The 21,901-nt window shown below is 38.4% G+C and overlaps 1 pseudogene; it reads left to right on the forward strand.

Annotated features, from left to right (window-relative positions):
* The window catches only part of LOC112701221 (uncharacterized), a 32,876-nt pseudogene extending 11,420 nt beyond the window's left edge, over window positions 1-21,456 (forward strand).
* The last annotated feature ends 445 nt before the right edge of the window (window positions 21,457-21,901 follow it).

Here is a 21,901-nt window from a genome sequence, read left to right on the forward strand (position 1 = left end):
CACTCCCATATGAAGCAGTAGCGGGGTTAGCGTATGACCCCAAAGTCCTCTTGGACTGTTCATTCCTACTTGCTTCCATGATGGAATACAAGAGAGATGATATGTATGTTGATATTATTTATTTTATAATAGTGGAATAAATAAAAATGGAATGTATAAAAAATATTTTGAAAATATTTTGTGAAAAAAAATTTTTTCGAAAAAGTTTTGAAATTGAAATCTGAACTTTATAAAAAAAATTTCGAAAAATTAGTTCAAAATTAGTTAGAAAATATAAATTTTTTTGAATTTTGAATTTTATGATGAAAGAGAAAAACACACAAAAGACACAAGACTTAAAATTTTTAGATCTAGTGCTCCTTATTTTCAAAAATTTTTGGAGGGAAAACACCAAGGAACACCAAACTTAAAAATTTTAAGATCAAGACACAAGAAAAACTCAAGAACACCTTGAAGATTCACAAGAACACCAAGAACAAAAGGAAGAACACCAAACTTAAAATTTTTTAGAAAACTTTAATAAAATTTTCGAAAATTATAAAAAGATTAACAAGAAAACACCAAACTTAAAGTTTGGCACAAGATTAAATCCAAGAAAAATTATTTTTGAAAAAGGTTCCAAAGGGGATAACCAATTATCAAGAACAACTTAAAAATCAAGGAAGAACCAAGAACACTAACACGAGATTTTTAGAGAAGATATAAAATATGCAATTAACACCAAACTTAGGATAAGACACTAAACTCACGAAAGATTAACAATTAATTAAGAAAAATAATATTTTATAAAAGAAACTATCCTATCAAAATTTGATGACTCTATAACAACAAAAATAAATTATTCCTAATCTAAGAAATAAAATAAACCTTCAATTGTTCAAACTCAACAATCCCCGGCAACGGCGCCAAAAACTTGGTGCACGAATTTGTGATTCGCACAACTAACCAGCAAGTGCACTGGGTCGTCCAAGTAATACCTTACGTGAGTAAGGGTCGATCCCACGGAGATTATTGGTTTGAAGCAATCAATGTTTATTTTATTAATCTTAGTCAGGAGGCCAATAAGGTTATTTGGATTTAATTGTAAGAAGTCAAAGTATTTAAAATTGTAAGAAAAATAATAGAGAATAATAGCGTTACTTGTTGTGCAGTAATGGGGAATATGTTGGAGTTTTGGAGATGCTTTGTCCTTTGAACTTCAACTCTTCCTTGAAATCCTTCAACACACGCAAGGCTCCTTCCATGGCAAGCTCTATGTAGGGTGTCACCGTTGTCAGTGGCTACTTCCCATCCTCTTAGTGAAAACGTTCATATGCTCTGTCACAGCACGGCTAATCATCTGTCGGTTCTCAATCAGGTTGGAATAGAATCCATTGATTCTTTTGCGTCTGTCACTAACGCCCAGCCCTCAGGAGTTTGAAGCATGTCATAGTCATTCAATCCCAGAATCCTACTCGGAATACCACAGACAAGGTTTAGACTTTCCAGATTCTCATGAATGCCGACATCAATCCGGCTTATACCACGAAGATTCTGATTAAGGAATCTAAGAGATATTCATTCAATCTGATGTAGAACGGAGGTGGTTGTCAGGCACACGTTCATGGATTGAGGAAGGTGATGAGTGTCACGGATCATCACCTTCTTCATAATTAAGCGCGAATAAACATCTTAGATAAGAACAAGCGTGTTTGAATGGAAAACAAAGGAATTGTATTAAATCATCGAGACGCTGCAGAGCTCCTCACCCCCAACAATGGAGTTTAGAGACTCATGCCATCACAAAGTATGTAATTCAGATCTGAAAATGTCATGATGTACAAGATAAGTCTCTAAAAGTTGTTTAAATAGTAAACTAGTAACCTAGGTTTACAGAAAATGAGTAAACTGAGATAATTGGTGCAGAAATCCACTTCTGGGGCCCACTTGGTGTGTGCTGGGGCTGATACTAAAGCTATCCACGAGTTGAGGTCTTTCTTGGAGTTGAACTCCAAGTTATGACGTGTTTTGGGCGTTCAACTCCGGATCATGACGTTTTTCTGGCGTTTAACTCCAGACAGCAGCATGTACTTGGCGTTCAACGCCAAGTTACGTCATCTATCTTCGTGAAAAGTATGGACTATTATATATTTCTGGAAAGCCCTGGATGTCTACTTTCCAACGCCGTTGAGAGCGCGCCAATTGGACTCCTGTAGCTCCAGAAAATTCATTTCGAGTACAGGGAGGTCAGGATCCAACAGCATCAGCAGTCCTTTTTCAGCCTAACTCAGATTTTTGCTCAGCTCCCTCAATTTCAGCCAGAAATTACCTGAAATCACAGAAAAACATACAAACTCATAGTAAAGTCCAGAAATATGACTTTTGCCTAAAAACTAATAATATTCTACTAAAAACTAATTAAAACATACTAAAATCTACATGAAATTACCCCCAAAAAGCGTATAAAATATCCGCTCATCACAAGGTTTAGCTTGAACAATCCAAAAACCACTATAGACTTCTGTCGCAACCAAGATTATGAAAATCGGACCAGTCATCGAACCATTTTTGTTACTAATTTACTGGTCTAACCCATTCAACCGTGGTTCATCTAGAATAACCGTTTTATAATTAAATAATAAATAAAATATAGATAAATACACTACAAAAAATCTAATATAACTCCTAAATTATCATCAAAATTTTAAACACTTACATTTCCACCTTCTTAGCCTACAAATCCTAATAAGTAATGAGTTAACCATTTAATGCTCATCAATATTGAAGTATTTAAATTCTTCCTTCATGAAATAATGAAGAAGACATTTGATCCTTCATGCAGTCTATGTTCTAAAGTACAAAAATTGTGTATTCGTAATAATAATAGAAGCTCAATGAGAAGAAAATCTCCTATGACAGAAATGGTATTACTACAGCCGCATCTATAGTTCCAAAACTTTTAATAAGCTCAAAATGGAGTGTGCCAAAACAAATATTCTTCTAATGAAGACCAAATGATGTGAAGATATAAGAGAAAAAATGTATCTTCTATAATAATCTATGCTGCTCTCTAATTATACAATGTCTTAGCTAGTACAATTTGAGTGTAAACAAAGTTGATGCACCTTTTAGATCATGATCTTGAACTTGTTGGAGGCAATTAGCTTCTGCTTTTATTGTAGCGTCATCTATCTTAAATAAAACTGCTTCATCACTCCATAACAATTAACAATTAACTTTATCATGTTAGATGATGTTATATATGTATCAACTAGAAACAAATCGAACTTGGATGAATAGTAGCCATAAATCAATCATAATACATATTTAATTATTTTAGCTTTGTTGTTGGAATTAACAGGTACACAATAACAATTAGGAAATAAACAAGAACAAGGCCTGAATAGAAAATCCAGCAAATTAAATCGCAACAATCTGTAAAACCCGGTTAATTAACGGCTAATTAACCCATAAATGAGAATTTATCCTAGAAAGTCTAAAATATGATTTTTGTGGCTAAATGTGATAGAGGAGATTGAGACGAGAATTTTGGTACCAATTTTATAGAATTCGGACCAAGATTGGACCGAACGGGCCAAACCGGGCCAACCAGACCCAAAGTGGGCCCTTGGCCCAACATAACTAAACCAAAACTCTAGTTTTCAACACTCTCTCTCCTCACAACACTCAAACTCACGCTGAAATTGAAGAGAGGGGAGGAAGAACACTCTCTCAAGTTCTTTCTCTCACTTGATCTTTAAACCACCATAACTTTTGATCTAGAGCTCCGATTGTCGCACCGTTTGCGGCCACGCGTTCACTGCGGAGAGCTCTACAAAACCCATACAATTAATCTTGAGGTAAGTCACGTTTTGTTCTTCGAAATTCCAGCCTTGTTTTCGAGTTTTATGAGCAAAAATGTTGAGATTTTGGGCTCTTTGATGTTATAGGACCCAACTCTCTTGAAGGAGAAGGTTAATCTTGTCTCCTTGGACCTTGGGTATGGTAAGATTCTCAACCCTAGTGTAATTTTGTTGTTCTATGATGTTTGGGTTTTGAGATATTGTGTATGGGTATGATGGTTGTGGCTTAGGTTGTGTATGTGTGGATATTGGAGCTTGATTGGTGATTTTGAAAAGCTTAGAAAGGGTTTGGTGGTGAAAAATCTGTTCTTGGAGGTTTTGAGGCCTTGAGAGCTTGTGGATAAGTGGTTTGGAAGTACTCCGATTGGGCTTGGAAAATCGGCTAAGGTATGGTTTCGGTTTCCCGTATCTAATATGTAATGTGGTAGGAAATACTTAGGCTAGAGGCCCTAAGATAGGCATTGAATGGTTGATGTTGTTGAATGTTTGATATATATGATGTGGTCATATATGTGATGATTATTATTGATGCCTTGGTGGTATGATGTATGAGAAATATGCATGTGGTGATATATGCTTGATGATTGGTTATGGTTGAATTGTGGGTTGAACCATGTTGATGGTGAGTATGATATTAATTGTGTACAATGATGATTTATTGGGATTGGTGTTGTGGAGAATTTGGCATGAGGAAGAGTATATGATATGTCAATGTGTGTGAGTTTGAGCCACTTGGGTGAAGTTGGGTAAAATGATGAGATAGTGATTTTGGTAATTTGTGGTAATGTGTCAATGTATGAGTTGAAGATGCTTGATGTTGAGTTTGATATATTTTGATTGATTTCAAAGAAAAGGGATGAAATTGGCATGTTTTGATTGATTTTGAAAAGAGTTGAAAATGGCTTGTATTGAAAATGGCATATTGTGGTTTTGTATGAAAATATAGTTTTCGGGCATACTTTGGTGGGACATAACTTGGACTACGGATCTCCGTTTTGTGCCAAATCTGTTTAAAAATGAAATTGGATCCCGGAAGTCCATGCCGTTTGGTGGACGAAATTGTGATCCATATTCTCTTCAAGTTGTTTGTCTTTGTATGAAATCATTATTATAGCACTGGTTGAATTCACAACTCCGTTCAACTAACCAGCAAGTGTACTGGGTCGTCCAAGTAATAACCTTACGTGAGTAAGGGTCGAATCCACAGAGATTGTTGGTATGAAGCAAGCTATGGTCACCTTGTAAATCTCAGTCAGGCAGATTAAAATAGTTTATGGGTTTTCGAATTTAAAGAAGAAATAATAAAATAGAATATAATAAAGAGGGATAGAACACTTATGCAGATTCATTGATAGGAATTTCAGATAAGCGGATGGAGATACTGTAGAGCTCTCGGACGCCTGCCCTCCTACTGCTTCTACTCAATCCTTCTTACTCCTTTCCATGGCAAGCTTTGTATAGGGGTTCACCATCAACTGTGGCTACTTTCTTCCTCTCGGGGAAATACCCTGTGCGGCTGTCACTCGCACAGCTAACCAGTCTGGAGGCATCACCCATGGCTAATGGCTACATCCCATCCTCGCAGTGAAAACTAATGCACGCACTCTGTCACAGTACTGCTAATCACCGGTTGGTTCCCGCTCCTACTGGAATAGAATCCCTCTTTTGCGTCTGTCACTAACGCCCAGCAGGTTAAAGTTTGAAGCACGTCACAGTCATTCATTACCGGAATCCTACTCGGAATACCACAGACAAGGTGAGACTTTCCGGATTCCCAGGATCCTACTCGGAATACCACAGACAAGGTGAGACTTTCCGGATCCTCATAAATGCCGCCATCTATCTAGCTTATACCACGAAGATTCTGTTGGGGAATCTAAGAGATATGCATTCAAGCTCTGTTGCATGTAGAACGGAAGTGGTTGTCAATCACATACATTCATAAGTGAGAATAATAATGAGGGTAATTTGACTCATCACATTCATCATGTTCTTGGGTACGAATGAATATCTTGGAATAAGAATAAGAGAGATTTGAATAAAAGAAAATAGAACTTCATTAATACTTGAGGTACAGCAGAGCTCCACACCCTTAATCTATGGTGTGCAGAAACTCCACCGTTGAAAATACATAAGCAAAGAGTTCAGGCATGGCCGAATGGCCAGCCCTCTCTAACGTGATCACAGGATTCAAAATACAATCCAGGATGTCTAATACAATAGATAAATGTCCTATATATACTAGACTAGCTACTAGGGTTTACATGAGTAAGTAATTGATGCATAAATCCACTTCCGGGGCCCACTTGGTGTATGCTTGGGCTGAGCTTGATCATTCCACGAGCTAAGGCATTTCTTGGCGTCAAACTTCAGGTTATGACGTGTTTTGGGCGTTCAACTCCGGATAATGACGTTTTTCTGGCGTTTAACTCCAGACAGCAGCATGAACTTGGCGTTTAACGCCAAGTTACGTCGTCATTCTTCGAATAAAGTATGAACTATTATATATTGCTGGAAAGCCCTGGATGTCTACTTTCCAACGCCGTTGAGAGCGCGCCAATTGGAGTTCTGTAGCTCCAGAAAATCCATTTCGAGTGCAGGGAGGTCAGATTCCAACAGCATCAGCAGTCCTTTTGTCAGCCTTCTTCAGAGTTTTGCTCAAATCCCTCAATTTCAGTCAGAATTTACCTGAAATCACAGAAAAACACACAAACTCATAGTAAAGTCCAGAAATGTGAATTTAACATAAAAACTAATGAAAACATCCCTAAAAGTAGCTCAAACTTACTAAAAACTATATGAAAACAATGCCAAAAAGCGTATAAATTATCCGCTCATCACAACACCAAACTTAAATTGTTGCTTGTCCCCAAGGAACTGAAAATCAAATAGGATAAAAAGAAGAGAATATACTATAAAGTCCAAAATATCAATGAATATTAATTTAATTACATGAGCGGGACTTGTAGCTTTTTGCTTCTGAACAGTTTTGGCATCTCACTTTCTCCTTTGAAGTTTAGAGTGATTGGTATCTCTAGGAACTTAGAATTTCAGATAGTGTTATTGACTTTCCTAGTTAGGCATGTTGATTCTTGAACACAGCTATTTTATGAGTCTTGGCTGTGGCCCTAAGCACTTTGTCTTCCAGTATTACCACCGGATACACAAATGCCACAGACACATAACTGGGTGAACCTTTTCAGATTGTGACTTAGCTTTGCTAAAGTCCCCAGTTAGTGGTGTCCAGAGCTCTTAAGCACACTCTTTAGCTTTGGATCACGACTTTAACCATTCAGTCTCAAGCTTTTCACTTGGACCTTCATGACACAAGCACATGAATAGGGACAGCTTGATTTAGCCGCTTAGGCCTGGATTTAATTTCCTTGGGCCCTCCTATCCATTAATGCTCAAAGCCTTGGATCCTTGCTTTAAAATTTTCGCCACTTTTTTTTTTCACTGCTTTTTCTTGCTTCAAGAATCAATTTCATGATGTTTTTCAGATCATCAATAACATTTCTCTTTGTTCATCATTCTTTCAAGAACCAACAATTTTAACACTCATAAACAACAAGATCAAAAATATGCACTGTTCAAGCATTCATTCAGAAACAAAAATTATTGCCACCACATCAATATAATTAAATTAAATTCACTAATAAATTCGAAAATTATGTACTTCTTGTTCTTTTGAATTAAAACATTTTTCTTTTAAGAGAGGTGAAGGACTAATGGATTTTATTCATAGCTTTAAGGCATGGTTACACACTAATGATCATGAAGTAGAAACACAAAAACATAGATAAACATAATACTTAAAAACCGAAAACAGGAAGAAAATAAAGAACAAGGAATGAATCCACCTCTAGTGGCGTCTTCTTCTTGAAGGACCAATGATGTTCTTCAACTCTTCTATGTCCCTTCCTTGCCTTTGTTGCTCCTCTCTCATTGCTCTTTGATCTTCTCTTATTTCTTGGAGAGTGAGGGCGTGTTCATGGTGTTCCACCCTTAATTGTTCAACATTATGGCTCAAGTCTTCCAAAGAGGTACTAAGTTGCTCCCAATAGTTGTTGGGAGGAAAGTGCATTCCTTGAGGCATTTGTTGATGATGAACTTCCTCATGTTCTTCTTGAGGGCCGTGAGGAACTTCTCTTGTTTGTTCCATCCTTTTCTTGGTGATGGGCTTGTCTTCTTCAATGGAGACATCTCCATCTATGATAACTCCGGCTGAATAACATAGATGGCATATGAGGTGGGGGAAGGCTAGCCGTGCCATGTATGAAGGCTTGTCAGCTATTTTGTAGAGTTCATTAGAGATGACTTCATGAACCTCTACTTCCTCTCCAATCATGATGCTATGAATCATGATGGCCCGATCCACAGTAACTTCAGATCGGTTGCTTGTAGGGATGATGGATCTTTGGATGAACTCCAACCATCCTCTAGCTACAGGCTTGAGGTCCAGTCTTCTTAGTTGGACTGGTTTGCCTTTGGAGTCTACTCTCCATTGGGCGCCTTCCACACAAATGTCCATTAGGACTTGGTCCAACCTTTGATTGAAGTTGACCCTCCTTGTGTAGGGGCGTTCATCACCTTGCATCATGGGTAAATGAAACGCCAACCTCACATTTTCCGGACTGAAATCTAAGTATTTCCCCCGAACCATTGTGAGATAGTTCTTTGGATTCGGGTTCATACTTTGATCATGGTTCCTAGTGATCCATGCATTGGCATAGAACTCTTGAACCATCAATATTCCAACTTGTTGCATGGGGTTGGTTATGACTTCCCAACCTCTTCTTTGGATTTCATGTCGGATTTCCGGATACTCATTCTTTTTGAGCTTGAAAGGGACCTCGGGGATCACCTTCTTCTTTGCCACAACATCATAGAAGTGGTCTTGGTGGCTCTTGGAGATGAATCTCTCCTTCTCCCATGACTCGGAAGTGGAAGCTTTTGCCTTCCCTTTTCCTTTTCTTGAGGAAACTCCGGTCTTGGGTGCCATTGATGGTGAATGAAAAATAAAAAGCTTAGGCTTTTTACCACACCAAACTTAAAATTTGCTCGTCCTCGAGCAAAAAAGAAAAGAAGAGTAGAAGAAGAAGAAGAGAGTTTGGGTAGAGAAGGAGAGGAGGGGGTTCGGCTATATGAGAGAAGAAGGGGATGTGTTTGTGTGAAAATGAAGAAGAAAAGAGAGGTATTTATAGGGAGGGAGGAGGGTTAGGTTTCGGCCATTTTGGGTGGGAAAGGGTGGGAAATTGAATTTGAATTTTATGAGGGTAGGTGGGGTGTATGGGGAAGAGGAGGTTGATGTGAATGGTGCATGGGGAAATTGGGAAGAGGAATTGAGGTGATTGGTGAAGGTTTTTGGGAAGTGTGACATTGAAAATGAGATTTGGATTAGGAGAGTGTGATTAGGATTAAAAGAAAAGGTAGGTGGGGATCCTGTGGGGTCCACAGATCCTGAGGTGGGGATCCTGTGGGGTCCACAGATCCTTAGGTGAAAAGAAATACCATTCCTTCACCATATAGGCGTGTAAATTGCCTTCATGCATCATTCTGGCGTTCAAACGCCCATTGGTGCATGTTCTGGGCGTTAAACGCCCATGTGATGCTTGTTTCTGGCGTTGAACGCCAGTTTCAAGCTTGTTTCTGGCGTTCAGCGCCAGATTGTCCTCTGTGTGCGCATCCTGGCGTTAAACGCCAGGATGTAGCTTGTTCTGGGCGTTCAGCGCCAGAAAGATGCTCTGTTCTGGCGTTGAACGCCAGCTAGATGCATCTTCTGGGCGTTGAACGCCAGCCCGTGCGTCCTCCAGGGTGAAAATTTTTTTCTTCTGTTTTTGACTCTGTTTTTAATTTCTTTGATTTTTTTCGTGACTCCTCATGATCATGTACCTAATTCAACACAAAAATAACACCAAAACAAAATAAAATAAAATTAGATAAATAAAATTGGGTTGCCTCCCAACAAGCGCTTCTTTAATGTCAATAGCTTGACAGTGGCTCTCATGGAGCCACAAGATGATCAGGTCAATTTAGTGTGTTGTCTCCACACCAAACTTAGAGTTTGGATATGGAATTTGAACACCAAACTTAGAGTTTGGTTGTGGCCTCACAACACCAAACTTAGAGTTTGACTGTGTGGGTTCTTCTTGACTCTGAACTGAGAGAAGTTCTTCATGCTTACTCTCTTTTGTCACAGAGGGATGACCATGTGCTTGAAACACAAGGTATTCCCCATTCAATTGAAGGACTAACTCTCCTCTGTTGACATCTATCACAGCTTCTGCTGTGGCTAGGAAAGGTCTTCCTAGGATGATGCATTCATCATCTTCCTTCCTAGTATCTAGGATTATGAAATCAGCAGGGATGTAAAAGCCTTCAACTTTTACTAGAACGTCCTCCACCATTCCATAAGCTTGTCTCATTGACTTGTCTGCCAATTGTAATGAGAACAAGGCAGGTTGTACCTCAATGATCCCCAGCTTCTCCATTACAGAGAGTGGCATAAGGTTTATCCCTGACCCAAGATCACATAGAGCTTTCTCAAAGCTCATGGTGCCAATGGTGCAAGGTATTAAGAACTTGCCAGGATCTTGTTTCTTTTGAGGTAGAGTTTCCTGAATCCAAGTATCTAAATCACTAATGAGCAAGGGAGGTTCACTTTCCCAAGCCTCATTACCAAATAGCTTGGCATTCAGCTTCATGATAGCTCCTAGATATTGAGCAACTTGCTCTCCAGTCACATCTTCATCCTCTTCAGAGGAAGAATAGTCTTCAGAGCTCATGAATGGCAGAAGGAGATGTAATGGAATCTCTATGGTCTCTGTATGAGCCTCAGATTCCTCATGATCCTTAATAGGAAACTCCTTCTTGCTTGAGGAACGTCCCAGGAGGTCTTTCTCACTAGGATTTTCGTCCTCCTCCTCCTTGATGCATTCGGCCATGTTGACTAAGTCAATGGCTTTGCACTCTCCTTTTGGATTCTCTTCTGTATTACTTGGGAGAATACTGGGAGGAGTTTCAATAACTTTCTTACTCAGCTGGCCTACTTGTGCCTCCAAATTTCTAATGGAGGATCTTGTTTCATTCATGAAACTGAAAGTGGCTTTTGACAGATCAGAGACTATATTAGCTAAATTAGAATTATTTTGTTCAGAGTTCTCTGTCTGTTGCTGAGAAGATGATGGATATGGCTTGCTATTGCCTAGCCTATTGCGTCCACCATTGTTAAAGCCTTGTTGAGGCTTTTGTTGATCCTTCCAGGAGAAATTTGGATGATTTCTCCATGATGGGTTATAAGTGTTTCCATAAGGTTCACCCAGATAATTAACCTCTGCCATGGTAGGGTTCTCAGGATCATAAGCTTCTTCAGAAGCTGCCTCTCTAGTACTGTTGGATGCATGTTGCAATCCATTCAGATTTTGAGAGATCATGTTGACCTGTTGAGTCAACACTTTGTTCTGAGCCAGTATGGCATTCAGAGCATCAATTTCAAGAACTCCTTTCTTCTGAGGTACCCCATTATTCACGGAATTCCTCTCAGAGGTATACATGAACCGGTTGTTTGCAACCATGTCAATGAGTTCTTGTGCCTCTTCAGGCGTTTTCTTCAGGTGAATAGATCTACCTGCAGAATGGTCCAGTGACATTTTCGAAAATTCAGAGAGACCATAATAGAATATATCTAATAGGGTCCATTCTGAAAACATGTCAGATGGGCATCTCTTGGTCAGCTGCTTGTATCTTTCCCAAGCTTCATAGAGGGATTCACCATCTTTTTGTTTGAAGGTTTGAACATCCACTCTCAGCTTGCTCAGCTTTTGAGGAGGAAAGAATTTATCCAAGAAGGCAGTGACCAGCTTATCCCAGGAGTCCAGGCTATCCTTAGGTTGTGAATCCAACCATATTCTAGCTCTGTCTCTTACAGCAAAAGGGAAAAGCATGAGTCTGTAGACTTCAGGATTAACTCCATTCGTCTTTACAGTATCACAGACTTGCAAGAACTCAGTTAAAAACTGATAGGGATCTTCAGATGGAAGCCCATAAAACTTGTAGTTTTGTTGCATTAATGCAACTAGTTGAGGCTTAAGCTCAAAGTTATTGGCTCCAATGGCAGGAATGGAGATGCTTCTTCCATCAAACTTGGATGTTGGCTTTGTGAAGTCACCAAGCATTCTCCTTGCATTATTATTATTATTATTTTCGGCTGCCATGTCCTTCTCTTGTTCGAAAATTTCTGAAAGGTTGTTTCTGGATTGTTGTAATTTAGCTTCTCTTAATTTTCTCTTCAGAGTCCTTTCAGGTTCTGGATCAACTTCAACAAGAGTGCCTTTTTCCCTGTTCCTGCTCATAAGAAAGAGAAGAAAACAAGAAAAGAAAGAGGAATCCTCTATGTCACAGTATAGAGATTCCTTTATGTTAGTAGAAGAAGAAAGGGGTATAAGAAAGAAGAAGGAAGAATTCGGATTTTTGGATGAAGAGAGGTGAAGAGAAGTGTTAGTAATTAAATAATTAAATAGAAGAAGAGAAGAGAGGGAGAGAAATTCGAAAATAACTTTTGAAAAAGGGGTTGGTATTTTCGAAAATCAAAGACAAAATATAATTAAAATTAAAATTTAAAACAAAAAGAAATTTTTTTTGAAAAAGAGAGGGAGAATTTTCGAAAATTAGAGAGGGAAAAGTAGTTAGGTGGTTTTGAAAAAGATAAGAAACAAACAAAAAGTTAGTTTAGTTGATTGAAAAAGATTTGAAATCAAATTTGAAAAAGATAAGAAGATAAGAAGTTAGATAAGATATTTTGAAATCAAATTTTGAAAAAGATAAAATTTTTGAAAAAGATAAGATAAAAGATAAAAAGATATATTTGAAAAAGATATTTTGAAAAAAATTTAATTTTAAAATTGACTTAACTAACAAGAAACCACAAGATAAGATTCTAGAACTTAAAGATTGAACCTTTCTTAACAAGAAAGTAACAAACTTAAAATTTTTGAACCAATCACATTAATTGTTAGCTAATTTTCGAAAATTTGATATAAAGATAAGAAAAAGATTTTTGAAAATATTTTGAAAAATAATTTTGAAATTTCCGAAATATAAAAAAAATGAAAAAGATATGATTTTTGAAAAAGATTTTGAAAAGATAAGATTTTTAAAATTGAAATCTTGACTTGACTTGTAAAAAAAAAACAACTAATTTTTAAAAATTTTTGACCAAGTCAACCCAAAATTTCGAAAATTTGGAGGGAAATAAGGAAAAGATATTTTTGATTTTTAAATTTTTAAAGAAAAACACAAAAATGACCCAAAACATGAAAATTTTGGATCAAGACACAAGATGCATGCAAGAATGCTATGAATGTCAAGATGAACACCAAGAACACTATGAAGCTCATGATGAACATCAAGAACATAATTTTAAAAAATTTTTGATGCAAAGAAAACATGCAAGACACCAAACTTAAAAATCTTTAATGCATGGAAAATATGAATGCAAAAATGCACATGAAAAACAAGAAACAACACCAAACAAGAGATCATCAAGATCAAACAAGAAGACTTGTCAAGAACAACTTGAAGATCATGAAGAACACTATGAATGCATGGATTTTTTTTCGAAAAAATGCAAGAAAAATTTTGAAAGCATGCAATTGACACCAAACTTAAAAGTTAACACAAGACTCAAACAAGAAACACAAAATATTTTTGATTTTTATGATTTTCTAATTTTTTTGTATTTTTATTGATTTTTTTCGAAAATAAAGTTTAGAAAAACGAAAAAATAAAAGAAAAATTTTTGAAAAAGATTTTTGAAAAGAAAATTACCTAATCTGAGCAACAAGATGAACCGTCAGTTGTCCATACTCGAACAATCCCCGGCAACGGCGCCAAAAACTTGGTGGACGAAATTGTGATCCATATTCTCTTCAAGTTGTTTGTCTTTGTATGAAATCATTATTATAGCACTGGTTGAATTCACAACTCCGTTCAACTAACCAGCAAGTGTACTGGGTCGTCCAAGTAATAACCTTACGTGAGTAAGGGTCGAATCCACAGAGATTGTTGGTATGAAGCAAGCTATGGTCACCTTGTAAATCTCAGTCAGGCAGATTAAAATAGTTTATGGGTTTTCGAATTTAAAGAAGAAATAATAAAATAGAATATAATAAAGAGGGATAGAACACTTATGCAGATTCATTGATAGGAATTTCAGATAAGCGGATGGAGATACTGTAGAGCTCTCGGACGCCTGCCCTCCTACTGCTTCTACTCAATCCTTCTTACTCCTTTCCATGGCAAGCTTTGTATAGGGGTTCACCATCAACTGTGGCTACTTTCTTCCTCTCGGGGAAATACCCTGTGCGGCTGTCACTCGCACAGCTAACCAGTCTGGAGGCATCACCCATGGCTAATGGCTACATCCCATCCTCGCAGTGAAAACTAATGCACGCACTCTGTCACAGTACTGCTAATCACCGGTTGGTTCCCGCTCCTACTGGAATAGAATCCCTCTTTTGCGTCTGTCACTAACGCCCAGCAGGTTAAAGTTTGAAGCACGTCACAGTCATTCATTACCGGAATCCTACTCGGAATACCACAGACAAGGTGAGACTTTCCGGATTCCCAGGATCCTACTCGGAATACCACAGACAAGGTGAGACTTTCCGGATCCTCATAAATGCCGCCATCTATCTAGCTTATACCACGAAGATTCTGTTGGGGAATCTAAGAGATATGCATTCAAGCTCTGTTGCATGTAGAACGGAAGTGGTTGTCAATCACATACATTCATAAGTGAGAATAATAATGAGGGTAATTTGACTCATCACATTCATCATGTTCTTGGGTACGAATGAATATCTTGGAATAAGAATAAGAGAGATTTGAATAAAAGAAAATAGAACTTCATTAATACTTGAGGTACAGCAGAGCTCCACACCCTTAATCTATGGTGTGCAGAAACTCCACCGTTGAAAATACATAAGCAAAGAGTTCAGGCATGGCCGAATGGCCAGCCCTCTCTAACGTGATCACAGGATTCAAAATACAATCCAGGATGTCTAATACAATAGATAAATGTCCTATATATACTAGACTAGCTACTAGGGTTTACATGAGTAAGTAATTGATGCATAAATCCACTTCCGGGGCCCACTTGGTGTATGCTTGGGCTGAGCTTGATCATTCCACGAGCTAAGGCATTTCTTGGCGTCAAACTTCAGGTTATGACGTGTTTTGGGCGTTCAACTCCGGATAATGACGTTTTTCTGGCGTTTAACTCCAGACAGCAGCATGAACTTGGCGTTTAACGCCAAGTTACGTCGTCATTCTTCGAATAAAGTATGAACTATTATATATTGTTGGAAAGCCCTGAATGTCTACTTTCCAACGCCGTTGAGAGCGCGCCAATTGGAGTTCTGTAGCTCCAGAAAATCCATTTCGAGTGCAGGGAGGTCAGATTCCAACAGCATCAGCAGTCCTTTTGTCAGCCTTCTTCAGAGTTTTGCTCAAATCCCTCAATTTCAGTCAGAATTTACCTGAAATCACAGAAAAACACACAAACTCATAGTAAAGTCCAGAAATGTGAATTTAACATAAAAACTAATGAAAACATCCCTAAAAGTAGCTCAAACTTACTAAAAACTATATGAAAACAATGCCAAAAAGCGTATAAATTATCCGCTCATCACCGTTCGAAGAACGGGTGAAAAACGATTTAAAATGAGGAAGTTATGTCCGTTGGAAGATTGGGGTTTAAATCTGTGAATTCTGCAGCTTTTAACTTAGAAAATTTTTAGCAGAATAACCCCTTGCGCGTAGGCGCACTTGACGCGTATGCGCCGATCTTCCAGAAAGCGCCATCCACGCGTGCGCGTGATGTGCGCGGGCGCGCCGATTGTGCTGCACCCAACGCCCAGCCATTTTCCAGAGAGTTATGCCAGAACTGTGCTAGTGGTGTGCCTGGAGCACGAGAACACCCACGCGTACGCGTGGTTGACGCGTGCACGTCGATTGGCAAATTTTTAATCCACGCGTTAGCGTACATGACGCTTGCGCGTCGATGAGTTTCTGAGGCCATCCACGCGTGCGCGTGGAGTGTGCGTACGCGTGGCCCTGTTTTCATCCCAAAGTTAATTTTTGAGTTTTAAAAGCCAAATCTCATACTTCTAAGCCTCCGATCTCACCATTTATGTTTTAAATCATTATGATATGCCTAGCTATTAGAAAAGGAGCTAGTGAATGTGGTAACTTGCGAGTGAAGCAAGGGAAAAATGAATGATCAATGAGGATCAATGATAATTATGTGAGATGTGGAGGATGGTGGTGGAAGTGCTTGTTATGCCATGGGCCGAAAGGCTGTAATTGTTAATGAAACGGCTGGTTATGAATTTAACCATGAGTCGGAATGGCTGTGTATGATTATAAACATTGGTTGGTTCTGGATTGAACTGTGAGCCGGAATGGCTGTGTATGATATGAATATTGGCTGGTTCTGGACTGAACCGTGAGCCAGATGGCTGATATGGATGTTGATCCATGGATGAGAATTAATGCATGTATATGCTGAATTATTGATAATTGTGATTTGCACTTCCACTATCTGAGATACGAGTTTCCCTGGGTAGTAGCAGTGGCTAGCCACCACGTGCTCCAGGTTGAGACTTGATACTCTGTTGACCCTATGTCGTAAGTGTGGCCGGGCACTGTGAAAGACCCGGATGAGCTCGCCCCCGTAAATATTCACCAGTGAAGGTGATGGATATAGATCATGATTATGATCAAGTTTATGATGAGTATAACTCGAGTTGGGGATGCGTGACAGAGGGACAGTCCAAGGGTTAGCTACCAGGACTTGTCGGGTTGGCTCTATAACCGACAGATGATATCATTAGCCACTAGGGACAGGCATTCATCATATGCATAATATATGAATTGTTTGAGATTGCCTACTTGACTGCATATTACTTGCTAATTGTCTAAATGCCTTAACTGTTCCTATTTGTATATCCTTTGTTTGATATAACTGTGTTTGCCACATTATGCTCCTGTTGGTGGTTGGGAGGTTTGAAGGAATTGGAAAGGGAAGTATTAGTTAGACTGAAGAATCTTTAGTCAGATGCCCTTATATGGTTTAGCTTGTTTATAAGCTTTGATATTATCTGGAGGAAGTTCTAGGATTGCCTTTGGCTTTCCTCTATTATTATGTATTATATATGTGGAAGCTATTACCATGCTGGGGACCTCTGGTTCTCACCCATGCGGATTTTGTGGTTTTCAGATGCAGGACGTGTGGTTTCCCGCTGAAACATGCTGGAGACTTCTAGATTTGCGAAGATTCCTTGTTTTTGGGGACTCTGTTTAGTTTATATGTTTTGCTTAGATACTTTTATCTCCATTAAATAATACAAACTGTGATTACTCCTCTTATGGGAGGTTTTGGAGAATAGGTTTTATGTATTTGTGTCCCTTTGGGTTTCCTTTGGGGTTTTCCTTATTTTATCATATGTATATATTGCTATACTCGGACCGGTTATCTTCGCAGCCGGATTTTGAGTCTTGATATTCCTGTTTTTGTCACTCATTTGTATATATATAATCACGCGTTGGTTATCCTTGTTCGTTACGTTATCGATCGGAGTGTTGCGCTTTCGAGTTGCGATTTTTGTTTACCCCTTTTTCTATAAAGGCTCCTAGTTATAATCAATCATTCATACTACTATACGTACTAAATTTTTAATTTAGAGGTCGTAATACCTTGCCATCTCTGAATTATGACTTAAGCATAAGACTCTGTATGGTAGGGTGTTACACAACCTTACAATTTAGCAAACTAAAACAACATCAGCCCAACGATTTAACAAAGTATCAATTTAACAAATTCAATAATAGAAGATCACAATAAAAACAAAAAAATTAAAGCCAAAATAACATAATCAAGAACATGATCCCCAATCCTAAACCAAAGTAATAACAACAATAATTGAAGAAAAATCACAGATTAACAATCCTACACCAATTAAAATAACCATTACAGTAACAGATGTGAGGGAGAATAGAGGGATGGACGTAGCAGAACTGGAGAAGAGATAGCTTGGACCATCGCGGAATTGGAGAAGGGGTGGCTTGGACCGCCGAAGAACTGGAGTTGCGAAGGGTAGAGCACGATAAAACTGGAGTAGAGGAAGGATGGAGCGTAGTGGAACAAAGCTGACGTGGCAAAACATTGCCTGTACGTCGGAGGAACAATGCGAGACAAGTTACAGTGGGAACGGTGGCTTCAAGGGGGTGAGGAAGGATGAGAAGTGGAGAGCTCGAGAAGAAGGAGAGGCAACTTAGTGGAAATTTGGTATACCGTAAATGAAAGAGAAGGAGGGGCAGAAGCGCGACAGAGATTGAGGCGAGGAGACAAGCACGACAGTGGTGGGTTGGAAGAAGCTGTGGCTGAGCAAACGAAGAGAAGACTACACTCCTTGCAGCGGCGGCAGTGGCGCTGTAAACTAGGGTTATGTTTTGGAGAGTGAAAGTTGAAGAGTGAGACAGAATGGGGAGTGAAGAATTAGGAATAGGAATGGCTCGAGGGAGGAAAACTGAAGACCACGTTGTGAGAGCTGAAACAATGACGTTTCAAGAGAACCGGCCGCATCTTGATTCGGTCTGACTGGCCGATGGTAGCCGGTTTAGCAGTTCATATGCGATTTTCAAATTGACAGTTTTTAGCATTAAACCGAATCGTATTAGTCTACGATTTCCAGTTGAACCGGTCCGACTACCCAATCCAGTCTAATTTTCAGAACCATGATCACAACGGTGCTAGTGATTCTCATTCATCCGTGCCCCTTATTGCTCCCATTCAGAAGTTGAAAAAAAAAGGCCAGTCCTTAACTTGCAATCATGTCAAATAGTTGTGCTGATGGATAGTTAAGTTTGGGCATAGTCACCCTACTCTTTATGCTGTTTGAGTCTTTTCTTAGTGTAGTTTTTTTTATAAAATTTGCTGCTGATTTTAGAAGGATGTAATTCAAAATCCCAGCAATCAACAATGTCGTTTAGGTGTCATCATAAGCGGTGAGCCCAATGCAGAAAGACAACACCATAGTCGCAGGGCGCATATTCCACCTCTGATTCCTCCCTCTATTTTATCCAAAAATTCCATTAATTGTGAATCGCATCAACCAATCCTTTTCAATTTGAAAAATGCAAGTACCTTCACTTCTTCATAATTGAATCAAAGTACCTTTTGTATTCTTCATGTTGTGAAAAATATTGCCTTCCTACACCTTATGGCACTGAGCTTCAATCTATTGCGAAAGGGTTTACAATATAGATTGTTGAGCTATTTCTATGATTATTCTTTATGTTGTGTTGATATGTGTTGATATGAATCTGTGCTCTTCATCATTCCCTTTAAAAAGTTTTATTTCTTGTTTTGGGACTCAAGGGCTGGGTAAACATGAAAATTATAGTTTTAGGTTTCCAGGAAAATTGCGTGTTACTACCGATGATGATGGTCAGAACTTCAATCTTGGTAGTCTTGATACACTGAGTAATGATGAAGAGAAAGAAGACGGTGATGGTGATAGAAAATATTCTAGTGACGATGATGATGAGGATTTGTAGAGTTGAAATTGATGAACATGAATTCAGGCACCCTTTGGTTAAGGTAGTTTGTAGGTTGATTACATATAGGTCAGCTTGGAACCCTAGACTTGAAGGATATTTGTGGTAATTATTGAGCAGATTGAAGCCCATACATATTTGTATTGTCTTACGCTCTCAAGAAGATGAACGAATTACTTTGTATTTCTTCTATTGGGCTGATCGACAGTGGCGTTACAAATACGATACAATTGTTTACTATATATTATTAGATGTGCTTAGAAAGGCTAAATTGTGCCAGTGTGCTAAGTAGATTCTTAAGCTTATGATGCGTCGTGGAATCAATGTTCCCCTGAAGTTTTTGGCAATGTGATGGTGTCTCATAGTTGTAGGCATGTTTTGGCATGCCATGCATGTTTTGACCATGATACAAAAAGCTGGAGTTGAACCTAATTTATCTATATGTAATACTGCTATCTATGTTTTAGTTAAGGGCAGAAAATGGATAAGGCACTGAGATTCTTACATAAAATGGAGCTGGTTGATATCAAACCCAATGTTGTCACTTATAACTACTCGATCAAGGGTTACTGTGATCTGAATCAGGTTGAAGATACATTGGAGCTTATTGTGGAATGCCATCCAAGGGATGTCCCCTTGACAAGGTTAGTTATTATACTGTGATGACTTTTCTCTGCAAGGAGAAATGAATTGAAGAACTGAAGCTGTTGATGGAGAAAATAGTGGTGAATAATGAATTAATTCCAGATCAACTTACATATGATACGCTTATTTACTCACTATCCAAGGATGGACTTGCAGATGATGCTTTAACTTACTTAAGAGAAGCAGAAGACAAGGGCTTCCACTTTAATAAGGTTGGGTATAGTGTAGTAGTTAACTCCTTTTGTAAGAAAGGCAAAAATAGATGAGACAAAGAGTTTAGTGAACGAGATGTACTCGATGGGTTGTAGTCCTGATGTTGTGACATGTACTGCTATTGTTGATGGATTTCGTCGCATGGGGAAGACAGATGAAGCAAAAAACATGCAGCAGAACATGTACAAACATGGGTGCAAGCCAAATACCGTTTCATAAATAGCTTTGTTAAATGGCCTATGCCACAATGGGAAATCGTTAGAGGCAAGGGAGATATTGAATATAAGTGAGGAGCATTGGTGCATGCCAAATACCATAAGTTATAGTGTTATGATGCATGGTTTCCATTGGAAAGGAAACTTGTCTGCGGCTTGCGATTTGGTTAGGAAAATGATTGGAAAAAGACTTTTTTCCAACTCCAGTTGAAATTGAATTGCTAATACAGTCCCTATGTCAAAATCAAGAAGTAGTTGAAGCTAAAAAAGTTTTAGAAGAATGCGTGAATAAGGGTTGTGCCATCAATGTCGTAAACTTTACTACTATAATTCACGGTGTTTGTCAGATTAGTGACTTGGAAGCCGCTCTATCAGTGCTAGAAGACATGTAGTTAATCAACAAACATCTTGATGTTGTCACACTTACAACATTGTTTGATGCATGGGGAGGAAAGGTAGATTTGACGAGGCTGCTAAGTTAATAACGAAGATGCTGGGTAAAGGTTGGGATCCTACTCCGGTAACATATAGGACATTCATCCACCATTATTATAAATGTGAGTAAGTAGATGATATGTTGAAACTATTGGAAAAATTCTTATTAGGAAGCCATTATAAACATTATACAATCAAGTAATTGAGAAGTTTGTATTTTTGGGAAATCCGATGAGGCTGAAAAACTTCTAGGGAAGGTTTTGGGAACAGCATCAAAACTTGATGCTAATACATGCCATGTTCTCATTGAAAGCTATCTGACCAAAGGGCTTTCTCTATCAGCAAATCGAGTGGCTTCTAGAATGTTCAACCGTAATTTAGTTCCTGATTTAAAGTTGTGTCAGAAAGTGAGCAAGAAACTAATGTCGGATAGAAAGTTTGTTGATGCTGATAACCTTAGGTTACAACTTGTCAAGCTTGGAATATAACAAAATGAGACGAATTTATGATATTAGCTACTACTCCAAACTTAAAGGTTGTGCCCATGGTGCTATGTTATCACTTCCCTTCATTGGAGATCCAATACATCTTGCATTTCAATGTAGTAAGGCCATTCTTTGTTCTAGGAAAAATGGTTCTGATTTTTGAGAAAGCAAAATTCATTCATGTATTCTTAAATATGATGTAGATAATTGTCTTTTTTAAGTTTCGCACATATGTATTTCTCTTTTGTGGTGTTGATGATAGGCATATAATTTTCATGCTAGTGTTGTGCTTATATATTTCAGTTTGATAACAAGAAAACAACAATTTAGGGGTAAAGTATGCATCTTCTTCTGAATATTGTTTAAATGATATATTCTCCTACAAGTTGTGCATGAAAATGAACTCTAACATTGTTGACAATCACATGCTTCTTTCCCAAACAGAGTT

Source organism: Arachis hypogaea, chromosome 7 (genome assembly GCF_003086295.3).
Source record: "Arachis hypogaea cultivar Tifrunner chromosome 7, arahy.Tifrunner.gnm2.J5K5, whole genome shotgun sequence".
NCBI classification, from domain to species: domain Eukaryota; kingdom Viridiplantae; phylum Streptophyta; class Magnoliopsida; order Fabales; family Fabaceae; genus Arachis; species Arachis hypogaea.